Here is a 13,120-nt window from a genome sequence, read left to right on the forward strand (position 1 = left end):
CATGTTGGCCACGATGGTCTCAATCTCTTGACCTCGTGATCCGCCAAACTCCGCCTCCCAAAGTGCTGGGATTACAGGCGTGAGCCACCACGCGTGGCCAATAATTTTAATAATGACTACTATTTCTTAAACTCTCACTCTAGTGTCTAATTTAATCTTCTCAACAACTCTTCCAAGTAGGTACTATTATTCCTGCCTTATAGATGACAAATCTGAGGCTCAGAAAGATGAGGTAACAAGTAGTCAAGTCAGCAGTGAGCTGGGATTGGAACCTGGGTCTGTTTGCTCCAAATTCTGCGCTATTAAGCTCTAGGGGTAGGAGGCTTATACCACTGTGGTAAAGAGCTGCCAAACTATTTTAAAACCATAACATCAATATATTTGTACAGTCTATAAACTTTTATAAATTGCATTGATGTCAATGACTCATATGAGCTCACAGCAAATTGCAGCAGTCAGTGTAGGCTCAAATGAAGAAGCTTATCCCAGGGAACAGGTGAGACTCCCAGCCCCAGGCTCTAGGCTGTGGTAGCTAAAGACCTAATCTGTTATGTGCAGTTGTTCATTCATCAAGGACAGTTTCCTGTTTCATTTTCTTTTTTTTTTTTTTTGAGACGGAGTTTCGCTCTTGTTACCCAGGCTGGAGTGCAATGGCGCGATCTCGGCTCACCGCAACCTCCGCCGCCAAGGTTCAGTACAATCTCCCGCCTCAGCCTCCTGAGTAGCTGGGATTACAGGCACGCGCCACCATGCCCAGCTAATGTTTTGTATTTTTAGTAGAGACGGGGTTTCACCATGTTGACCAGGATGGTCTCGATCTCTTGACCTCGTGATCCACCCGCCTCGGCCTCCCAAAGTGCTGGGATTACAGGCGTGAGCCGCCGCGCCTGGCAGTTTCTTTTTTCTTTCTTTTTTTTTTTGAGATGGAATTTCACTCTTGTTGCCCAGGCTGGAGTGCAATGGCACGATCTCTCTCAGCAAGGACAGTTTCTTGACCTCCACAGATTCTCTAGTCTTTGGGTTCTCCCAAGTCATTGGGGATTGTGTGAGTTGAGCTCCTATCCCCAACTCCTACACCTTTGCACCATCTCCCAGCAAACATTGGCCTCTGTAACCCCTTTTCAGGTAATAGGATATGGTACCCCCACAAGTTCAGAAAGGAAAGCACAACAAGGATTTCTGGTTCAAGGAGAAAACTACCTCCTTTACACTTGGCTTATTTTCCATTAAGATGGCAAGTTGCAAATCAGTCAGGAGAAAATTGCCCTCAGGACTGTTAAGCAGACATCTTTGCTCAAATCAGGTCCTGAATGCGTGTGTCAAAAGCACCTCACACTCTCGTTCATTGCCAGCCAAGTCTCTGGGGGCACTCCAATTGATTTGGGAGCATTGAGTCAGATCTAACATTCATTGCACACATCTTCTGTGTATTGTAGCTGCCAGGCTGGCCATCTGATTACTTCACATTCACTGGTCCAGTGGGCAAGGTGAATCTACAGTGCAATAAGGAGAATACTCAGAAATGAAAGGCAGAGCTGCCATCCTCCACACTCCAGGATTCCTGAGCTGAAAAGACTGAAGGCACTAAAACTTCCCCAGGTTTTAAAGGAATCGGGGAAGGAACTGTCAGTGAACTGTCTGTCACGCGGGTGTTTGGCATAGATTAGCTTATTTTGTCTTCACAGTATCCCTACCAGGTAGATGCTATGATTACCTTCATTTACAGGTATAAACAATATTTTAGCTATGGAAAGTAGAATTTTAAAACATAATAAATTATAAATAGGTTTTATGGGTGAGCCATTATCTTTAAAATGAATTTCTCCTACAGAAGCTACCTAGAAAGAGCTTTCTGGGCAGTGTGGTTCAGTGGCTATCATTTTTTAACTGCTTTGCCCTACTGTCATCTGCAGTAAACTTTAAGCATTAAAAATTTTCAGCATGTAAATTTTGTGGTCAGACAGATTTGGATACAAATAATGGCTCTTCCGGTAATCAGGAAAATGAACTCACTGAGTATTTCAAACAGTGAGAAGTTAATACTGTGGCTATAAGTAATGGAAGAAGTGAGAAGACAAACAGGGGAAACTGGGGCAACCCAGAGATTAGCAAGAGCAGGAAACCACTACCATCCCTAGCGTGGGGGCCAGATGGAGACAGAGCCAGAAACTGACAAGGTTGTGGGCATCCTAGCTTCTTCTGTCCTCCCACCCTCAATCTTGTGCCTGTGGCTCCCATTGTCCAAACCCAGCCAAAGCCAGCTGACAACAGAGTCTGGGAGAAGCAGCCTGCCTGGGGATGGAATGGGGATGGAGTGTAGGGGTAGCCCACCTGTGACACAGAGTATTAGAAGAACAATGGATCTGAGGGCAAACAGACAAATGATGAGCCCAGCTCTTGCTAGTTTCAAGTTCCTCCTTTATAACATGATTTCTTTTTTCTTTCTTTCTTTTTTCTTTTTTTTTTTTCTTTGAGACAAAGAAGAAAAAGTGCCCAGGCTGGAGAGCAATGGCACAATCTTGGCTCACTATAACCTCCGCTTCAGGTTCAAGTGATTCTTCCACCTCAGCCTCCCAAGTAGCTAGGATTACAGGCATGCGCCACCACACCCAGCTAATTTTTGTATTTTTTTTTTCTTTATTGATCGTCAATCATCCTTCAAAATATTTTTTGTATTTTTAGAAGAGACGGGGTTTCGTCATGTTGGCCAGGCTGGTCTCGAACTCTTGACCTCAGGTCATCCGCCCGTCTCAGCCTCCCAAAGTGCTGGGATTACAGGTGTGAGCCACCGCACCCGGCTTATAACATGATTTCTATCTCACAGGGTTGTTGTGAGAATTAAATGAGCAAATGTAAGTAAAATGTTAGCACAGTCCCTGGCACTTAGTATGGAGGCAGCTACAAACTAAATTTCTCCCAGGTGGGAAAACCAAGGTTCAGACAGATTAATTTACTCAAGGAAAAAGCCTGGGGAGCTGGGAGATCAGTATGATCTTGGGTAAATCATTTCTTTGAGCTTTAGTTTCCTTACCCTACCAACTCCCTGGGCTGCTAAGGGGATGCATTCCTTGGGCGGATATGTACTGAGCACTTGCATCTTCCAGGCACTTTGGGTGCAGCTATACAAGGCAGACCCATTAAGTCCCGCTCTCCTGGAGTTTATAGTCTGGTCGGGAGAAAGATAGCGTACAGAACAACCTCAACCACCTCCTCCTCCTCCTCCTCCTCCTCCTCCTCCTCCTCCTCCTCCTTTCTTCCTCTTTCTTCTTCCTCTTCTTCCTCCTTCTTTTTTTTCCTTCTTCCTTCTTCTTCTTCCTTCCTCTTCCTCTTCTTCATTTATTTATTTTTGCATTTAGTTTGGGACAAAACCTTCTATAGATCACTATATAGTCCCACTGTGATAAATGTCACGAAGTGCTGTGAGGGTGGGTGACATGATGGTCTGGCCTGGTCTAGGGAGGTCAGGGCGGCTTCCCTGTGACTCCCCTGGACCTGCGGCCTGAGCTAGCTGAGCGTGTTAAGGAGCCCGGGCTGAGTGCGCCGGGAACAGCACCAGGGGCTCTTTGGAATGTTTAAACATTAACCCAGCCATCACCATCGCGCCCGTGGCCTCCCCTGGGCCAGGTTGCGACACTCGCCTGCCTCCGAGGGCCTCCAGCAGTGAAGATGGGACAGCGCCCCGCCAGGACTCGGGGGCTACCCAGGCAGGGGCGCCCGTCCCGCCCGGCCTCCCGCCTCCGGCTCCCCGCCTCGGGCACAGCTCTGACGTTCCGCCCGCCCCGAGCCCTGAGCGACTGCTGATGGTCGGCTAATGCGTACGGAATTTTCGTGGAGTTCGACCCTCCGCCCGCGGCCCGCGCGGAGAGCTCGCAGTGGCGCTGGCCCAGCCTCTTAATTCTCTTTGTATCGATCCCGCCGTTAATGACATAACCTTCTCCCCTAATTAACTGACAACTGCATTAGGCAGCGCGCCTCGTCCGCAAGCCGCCGCAGTTTCCCCCACGCGGTTCCACACGCGCCGGTGCGGGGCTGGGGCGCAGCCCGGATTCAACCCAGGGTTCCGCTGCCGTGGTGGAGACAAGGGGATAGTGTTTCAGGATTGGGATGTCCCTGCCATCCACATCAGCTCAGTAAACGTCTGCCGTTGTTTATATTGCTGTTGTTTATCTCTTTGCCACTTAACATCTCTCGCTAATTCAAACACAGGGGTCCCAAATTTTGTGTAATTTAAAGGATCATTTATCTCACACACACACACATACACACATACACGCTATATGCTGGAACCAGGGCAGGGCTTAATCTCAATTTCATTTGTAAAATACAAACACTTGGCTGGTCGGTGGCTCACGCCTGTAATCCCAACACTTTGGGAGGCAGAGGCTGGCGGATCACCAGAGGCCAGGAATTTGAGACCAGCCCGGCCAAAATGGCAAAACTCCATCTCTACTAAAAATACAAAAATTAACTGAGCCTGGTGGCACGTGCCTGTAATCCCAGCTACTTGGGAGGGGGAGGCACTAGAATCACTTGAACCTGGGAAGCTGAGTTGCAGGAAGCTGAGATACCGCCATGGTACTCCAGCTTGGGCAACTGAGTGAGACTCTGTCTCAATAAATAAATAAATAAAATAGATGAAATAGCAGTTCAAGCACCCTGCCACTATTCATTGAGTTGGCATTTGAAGGTGAAGAAACTGAGGCTCAGAGAGGTTCATGGAATTATTCCCACATGGTACTAAGACTTTAGGACTGGAAACTCTCTTTACATGCTTCACCCACCACTTCTTCGTTTTCCCTTTACTTGCTGGCAGTTACCTTCCCTCCCAAGTTGCTGAGCTGGTGCACTGTCATTTCCTTCCGGAGAAATCCAGATTTGACAAGTCCCAAACACCCAGCACTGAAGGAAATATTAGATCCATATACCCGCCAGCCAGCCATTTCCTCTTCCTCTCTGACAAACCTATGAGGCACCACTTTTTAGCAAAAAGGCCCATCAGTTTTTGACTGAAGCTCAGCAAGATTAAGCAACTTGCCTGAATTCACCCAGCTGATGGTTTTGCTGAGACTCGAACCCAGATTAAGTTGGATCTACTTTCCATTGTGTCCTTTAGACCACAATCTGCTTTCTTTGACCAGCTAGGGGGCTGCAGTCCCTAAGACAGTCTCGACATGTAATTCCTGAGGAATTGAGTGTATGGTATTTGGTTTGGGAGTTATTTCTGGGCTCCTTCACCACAGATCTCCCTCTCTTCCCCTATAATGGGGAGCCAGCCGGAGTCAGAAGGTCTCTTTCAGAAGACACAAGGAGGCTTTGTGATGGTGGCTGTTAAAAGGGCACAGGCAAAATCTCCCTGGGGCAAAGTTGGGAAATGAGGCAAGTCTCCTAAGTGCCAGGCTCACCCTGTTATTGGGGGTGGTGGTGAGATCACCTCCTCTCTGACCCCCCGCTATCTGATATGCTTATCCTTTGGGCCTCCCTCCCACCCCTCCTGAGAAACATATTGCCCATCTCTGCCTATTGAGAGCTTCTCTTCATCCTTTGATGCCCTACTCAAATATCTCCTCCTCCATGAAGCCTAAGTGATCCCCCCATGCTGAATTACTTGGCCCCTTCTCAGGAGTCTCAGAGCCACTGGATCACATATGCACTTCACTGTAGGCACAGAACCTGCTTCAAATCCACTTGCCAATGATTAGCTTCATGAGCTTGGTCAAGATTTAACCTCTAAACATCTGTTTCTCCAACTAAAATGGAAACAATAGTGCCTGCCTTCACAGGGCTATGAAGAAGTTTAATTTGGATTATGTATGTGAGTAAAGAAAAAATGTTGTCTCTATATATTCATGGCCTTAATTTCTCCTCTGGGGGAGCTTGGAGGGGAAGAAAGGGTTGTGATGAGGGGTTGCTTTGTGTATACAATACAGAGAGACAGATGGAAAAATAATTTATTTATTTATTTAGAAACAGAGCTGCTGTGTCGCCCAGGCTGAGGTACAGCTGCTCCATCTTGGCTCACTGCAGTCTCGAGCACTTAAGCCCAGGCACTCCTCACACCTAGCCTCCTAATCAGTTAGGACTGCTTACCACCATGCCTGGCTAATTTTTAAATTTTTTTGTAGAGACGGGGTCTTACTGTGTTGCCTGGGCTGGTGTCAAACTCCTGGCCTCAGGCAATCCTTAGGCCTCGGGAAAAGAGAATTTTAAGTTTTGCTGTGTATATTTTTCAAAAGATTGTGCAATCATTATTCAATATTTTTTTCAAATATTATGGATGCCAGATTGATACCATGTGGAGACGACCATGAAGAGGCTCAGCTTTTATTTTAATTTTTTGCGATGGCGTCTCACTCCATCACCTACACTAGAGTCTAGTAGCACGATCAGGGCACACTGCAACCTCCACCTCCCCGACTCAAGCAATGCTCCCACCTCAACCTCTCAAGCAGCTAGGTATCTGAGACCACAGGCACAAGCACCATGTGCAGTTAATTTTTATATTTTTTGTAGAGACAAGGTCTCACTATGTTGCCCAGGCTGGAAGTCTCATCTTTTAAAAGGATAAGCATGGGCCTGGCACGGTGGCTCATGCCTGTAATCCCAGCACTTTGGGAGGCCAAGGTGGGCGGATCACGAGGTCAAGAGATCGAGACCATCCTGGCCAACATGGTGAAACGCCGTCTCTACTAAAAAAAAAAAAATACAAAAATTAGCTGGGCATGGTGGCACATGCCTGTAGTCCCAGCTACTTGGGAGACTAAGGCAGGAGAATTGCTTGAACCCGGGAGGCGGAGGTTGCAGTGAGCCGAGATCGTGCCACTGCACTCCAGCCTGGCGCCTGGCGACAGAGTGAGACTCTGTTTCAAAAAAAAAAAAGGATATGCATGTAAAGCTCTTAGCACAATGTTTCATAGCTACCAAGTACTCAAATAATGATGTCTCTATTATTTGTTTATCCATCTCTACCATAAAACTTGTCTTCATCTCTGTGCCAGCCTACCTTCTGCCCTACTCAGCCAACAGTACGTGCTCAGTAGGAAGAAACCAAAAGCCAACCAAAGTCCGGGAGGACCAGGCCCTTGAAACAAACGCCCTAACACTTCAGCTGACGATAGCCACTGGGAGCAGGGTCAGCACCAGGGAGGGGCTATTTGCAGGCATTCTTCTGTGGGGGATGGGCGCTCACATCCTGCTTGTCACTGTTCCCAGCCCAAACACAGGCTCACTTCATCCTCTCACCCACACATACTGACCTCTGCCCTAGGATGTCACTAAAGGGTGAAGGGGCCATGACTGGCCAGGGATACCAAACACGCCAACCCAGAATTCTGCACACAGTTCCCTGGGACTTCTGCCTATTCCACAGGGCCTGGCTTGCACACCAGCAGCCCTGTAGTTGGGTGTGTCCTTAAAGGTTAACCCTCCTCCAGGACAGCAGGGTGGGGAGGTGAGTGACAGGAAGACTTGGGAGTACCCCCTGCCACTCACAGAACTCCAGTCACAGCCGACTACTTACTTTCCCGGCAACACTGCCCTTTCCAGTCCCTGCATTTGCTCATTCTGATCTCTGATGTGCCCTCCCCGCATTTCTGCCTAATAAACTCTACTCATTCTTCAAGGCCTAATCCAAATAACTTCTCTTCCAAGAAGCCATTCCTGCAGTCTGAAAGAGCTCCCTCTGACCCCACAGCCCTTATCCTGGCCTCTGTTTTTATTTAGGATATGTGGTCTCACCAAACACTGGACAAATGCAACATGGATCAGAGATTGTGTGGGGGAGTCAGGGAGATTGAGGTTTCATTCCTGGACCAGATACCTCACTAAGCCTCGTTGTAAAACTGGGAAAATAAAATAGGATAGTTATGAAAATTAAATGAGAGAATGCTAAGTAAGCCATTAGCATGGTGCCGTGTACACATTAAGCTCTCATGTTAGCTATTATTATTATTGTCTCTGTCTCTCTTCCACCTCCACACCCGCCCACAGCATCTCAGATAAGGCCTTGACTAGCTCAATATCTGAAGGTGGAATTTTATTGAATCAAGTCTCTCGGGTTCTAGATAGGAGAAGGCTTCCTCCACAAAAAAGTGGAGGTGCTAAAAAGAGGCTGAAATTTCTAAGAACAAGAGATCCCAGCTGGGTGTGGTGGCTTACGCCTGTAATCCCAGCACTTTGGGAGGCTGAGGCAGGTGGATTTGCATAAGCCCAGGAGTTCAAGACCAGCCTGGGCAACATGGCAAAACCTCATCTCTACTAAAAATACAACAATTAGCCAGGCATGGTGGCGCACGCCTGTAATCCCAGCTACTTGGGAGGCTAAAGCATGAGAATCACTTGAACTCAGGAGACAGAGGTTACAGTAAGCTAAGATTATGCCACTGCACTCCAGCCTGGGCCACAGAGAGAGACTCAGTTTCAAAAGGAACAAGAGATCCCAAGAGAGAAATGCACCTATGACTGACTGTCAGTCAGATGGGCTCTAAAGGGGAAGTTGGAGGGTTATCTGCCAAAGAAATGGTAATGAGTTTGTTGAGGAAGGAAAAAAACTTTTCTTCTGCCTTCTTATTTTCTGTACCTGGAGGCCTGTGAATCAAACTTACAAAAGACAGATTCACAGGAAAAAAGGGAATACACTTTTTATTAATTATTTATATGCATGGGAGTTCAGAGAAAAGAAGTTAAATTCAAAGAAGCAGTTAGACTTAGGGGCTTATACGCCCTTTTAGCTAAAGAAAGATGATTTGGGCTCCAAGGGACAGTGAAGTGTCGGGAAGTGACTAGGAAATATATGGGGGAACAAATGGAAGATAAGTGGTATTTTAGTAAGGTCTGTTTATTCAAACTCATCTTGGTGTCAATTTCCCTGTTATTTATTTATTGTATTTTTTTTTTTTTGTGATGGAGCCTTGCCCTGTCACCCAGGCTGGAGTGCAGTGACGTGATCTCGGCTCACTGCGACCTCTGTCTCCCAGGTTCAAGCGATTCTCCTGCCTCAGCCTCCTGAGTAGTTGGGACTACAGGCATGAGCTACCATACCCGGGCAATTTTTGTATTTTTAGTAGAGACGGGTTTTCACCATGTTGGCCAGGCAGGTCTCAAACTCCTGACCTCAAGTGATCCCACCTTGGCCTCCCAAAGTGCTGGGATTACAGGCGTGAGCCACCACATCTGGCTGAATTCCCATTGCTGGTGATAAGAGTCACTTTTCTTACTCTGGTATAGGGAGAATGCCTTTTTCAAAGGAAAATTTATGCCCTGGTTTCAGGCAGATAAGAGGAGAGAGATCTCTTCCTGCTCCTGTTGAATCTCAATTGCTTTCAGCTCAAAATGTTTCCTATGCCAAAATGACATATTTTGCGGTAGCATATTCTGATCCTCTTGACTTGCCTTACTCTTTGACTGCCAGGACCAGAAATCTAGCAGGCCCCGCAGTATCAAGGTCTTTTCTGTAGCCATAAAGAACCTCCACTCAGCTCTAGCTCCCAGGGTGGTTCTCAGACCCAGAGAAGTCATGGCACGTCACCCAGGTTCGGTTCCTACATTCTACCCCTCAGGGTATCCAAGAAGGAAACACAGAGAAGACACTCGCAGGCCCGGGAGGAAGCCACTGAAGCAGCAAAGCCAGGGCTCTGGTGATTGTTAAGATCCACCTCAATTCCCTAACAAGAGTCCATGTTTCGGGGCATGCTGTGTAGCAGCACTGCCTCCTCTGAGAGCTGCCCTCCACTGATAAGTCTGGGATCGGGATCCTGTAATTACTTCAGTAATAAGTGTCGCTAGGCTTTCTTTACCCAGCTAATAGGCCTGAGATGAGACCTTGGCCCAGAAAAGCCAATCTAGAACCTGAGCCCAGATAATCTGATTTCCTCTCTCTGTGAATTTGGAATTGGCATGGAGATGAGAGCTCAGGTAGCTGCAGCCACTGGACCTAGCCATGCAGAGGAAGTAGGTCTACAGAGAGAAAGTAGCAGATGGTTCAAGATGTCTAGGGCTTCACGAGATGGTTCCCAACTCACCATTTCCAGTTTCCTCAAAGCCTGGCTGAACTTCTTAGAATTGGGTTGCATGATACTCCCCTTTTACTAAGTAATTTCAATGGTGCTGTTCCTGGCAGTCAAAAGGCCATTGACTAAGATGCCAACTTTCTCTGCCTTCATGACTTGTACAAGGTCCCTCAGGGCTTATGCAATAGACCCAGAGCTCCATAGCTTCTAGCCCAGAGTTCAGACCTTGAATAGCAAGCCTCCCAGGGGCAGCCTTACCCAAAATTGAGCCCACAATTGGAGAGGAAATTAGCCCCATCACCTGACCACTGTTCCAGGGCAGAGAACAGAATACATGGTACCTATAGGTTCCCTCTCAGATGTATATGATAATGATAGCTGCTACTTATTGAGTGTCCATCCTGTATCAGGCACTGTGCTGAGTGTCATGATAATTTCCAGTTTTCAAAACAACCTGGCTGGGCAAGGTGGCTCATGCCTGTAATCCCAGCACTTTGGGAGGCTGAGGTGGGTGAATCACCTGAGGTCAGGAGTTCGAGACCAGCCTGGCCAACATGGTGAAACCCTGTCTCTACTAAAAATACAAAAAAAAAAATCAACCAGACATTGTGGCATATTCCTGTAATCCCAGTTTTTTGGGAGGCTGAGGCAGGAGAATCACTTGAACCTGTGAGGTGATGTTGCAGTGAGCTGAGATCATGCCACTGCACTCCAACCTGGGCGACAAAGTGAGACTCTGTCTCCCCCCCAAAAAAAGAAGGCCAGGTGCAGTGGCTTAGGCCTGTAATCCCAGCACTTTAGGAGGCCAAGGCAGGTGGATCATGAGGTCAGGAGTTCAAGACCAGCCTGGCCAATATGGTAAAACCCATCCCTACTAAAAATACAAAAATTACCTGAGCATGGTGGTGCATACCTGAAGTCCCAGCTGCTTACGAGGCTGAGGCAGGAGAATTGCTGGAACCCAGGAGGCAGAGGTTGCAGTGAGCCGAGATCATGCTACTGCACTCCAGCCTGGGTGACAGAGTGAGACTATGTCTCAAAAAAAAAAAAAAAACCAACCTGAGTTAGTTTTAAATATTAAATATTTTTACTATCTAAATTAATTAAATATACATGGAGATCAAAATAAGGATAAATGCCTCATGCTTACAAGCTTTTATAGAAATAGGAAGCCAAAAAATTGCCAACCAAAATTATTACAATTGATATAAGCATTATTATTTTTTTTTTTTCAGTTTCTTCAAATGTCAACCATCCTCAGGAACAGCAGAGGACAAGACATTGTGGTGAAAAATTGTTAGTTCTTTTTTTTTTTTTTTTTTTGGAAAGGAAGAAAAAAAATAAAAAAAAAAAAAAAAAAAAGAAAAAGAATACAGGAAAGGAAGAAAGAGGAAGAGAAAGAGGGAGAGAGAACAGGGGTGTTGCTTTATTGCCCGGGCTAGAATGCAGTCTAAAACTGGGTATGCCTGTAATTGTGTTTAATAATAGAGACATAAAAAAAAAATGAGGGAATAAAATAATTAACAAGCAGCCAACCAATATTTCATTTAAACCTGTAAATACGTGTGATGTAGTACTGATAAGAGTGTATATTTTGTGTATTTAAAGTGGAGAGTTCTATGAATGTTAATTAAGTCTACTTGTTCCCGATCTGAGTTCAAGTCCTGGATATCGATGTTAACATTCTGTCTCATTGATCTATCTAATATTGATGTTGAAGTCTCCCGCTATTATTGTGTGGGGGTCCAAGTCTCTTTGTAAGTCTTATATATCTGGGTATTTCTGTATTGGGTGCATATATGTTTAGGATCTTTAGCTCTTCTTGTTACATTGATCCTTTTATCTTTATGTAATATCCTTCTTTGCTTCTTTTGATCTTTATTTCTTTGAAATCTATTTTATCAGCAAAAATTGCAACTCCTGCTTTCTATTTATTTATTTTAGCTCTCCATTTGGTTGGTAAATTTTTCACCATCCCTTTGTTTTGAGTCTTTATGTATCCTTGCATGTGAGATGGATCTGGATGTAGCATACCAATGGGTCTTGGCTTTTTTTGCCTGTCTGTGTCTTTGGATTGGGGGATTTAGTCGATTTAAATTTAAAATTAATAACAATATATGTGTGTTTGATACTGTCATTTAATGTTAGCTGGCTGTTTTGCCCGTTAGTTGATGCAATTTCTTAACTATGTTGATGTTCTTTATTTTTTGGTATTTTTTAGAAAGGCTGATACTAGTTGTTCCTTTCTATTTGTAGTGGTTCTTTCAAAAGCTCTTGTAAAGCAGGCCTGGTGGTGATGAAATCTCTGAGTGCTTGCTTGTTCACAAAAGATTTTATTTTTCCTTCGCTTATGAAGCTTAGTTTGGCTGGATGTAAAATTCTGGGTTGAAAGTTTTTTTCTTTAAGGATGTTGAATATTGGCCCCCACTCTCTTCTGGCTTGTAGGGTTTCTACTGAGAGATCTGCTGTGAGTCTGATGGGCTTCCCTTTATGGGTAACCTGACCTTTCTCTCTGGCTGCCCTCAGTATTTTCTCTTTCATTTCAACCCTGGTGAATCTGGCAATTATGTGCCTTGAGGTTGGCCTTCTTGAGGAATATTTTTGTGGTGTTCTCTGTATTTCCTGGAGTTGAATATTGTCCTGCCTTGCTAGGTTGGGAAAGTTTTTCTGAATAATATCCTGAAGCGTATTTTCCAGCTTGGATTGATTCTCTTCGTCACATTCAGGTACACCTATCAAACGTAGATTAGGTCTTTTCACATAGTCCCATATTTCTTGGAGACTTTGCTCGTTCTTTTTTATCCTTTTTTTCTCTAATCTTGTCTTTTAGTTTTATTTCATGAAGTTGGTCTTCGACCTCTGATATCTTTTCTTCTACTTGATCAATTCGGCTGTTAAAACTTGTGCATAGTTCGCAAAATTCTTGTGTTGTATTTTTCAGCTCCATTAATTCACTTATATTCCTCTCTAAATTGTGTATTCTTGTTAACATTTCGTCAAACCTTTTTTCAAAGTTCTTAGTTTCTTTGCATTGGGTTAGAACAAGTTCTTTTAATTCCCAGAAGTTTCTTATCATCCACTTTTTAAAGCCAGCTTCTGCTAATGGAACACAGTCT

Source organism: Sapajus apella, unplaced genomic scaffold (genome assembly GCF_009761245.1).
Source record: "Sapajus apella isolate SASKATOON/1434 unplaced genomic scaffold, GSC_monkey_1.0 scaffold71, whole genome shotgun sequence".
Lineage (NCBI taxonomy): Eukaryota > Metazoa > Chordata > Mammalia > Primates > Cebidae > Sapajus > Sapajus apella.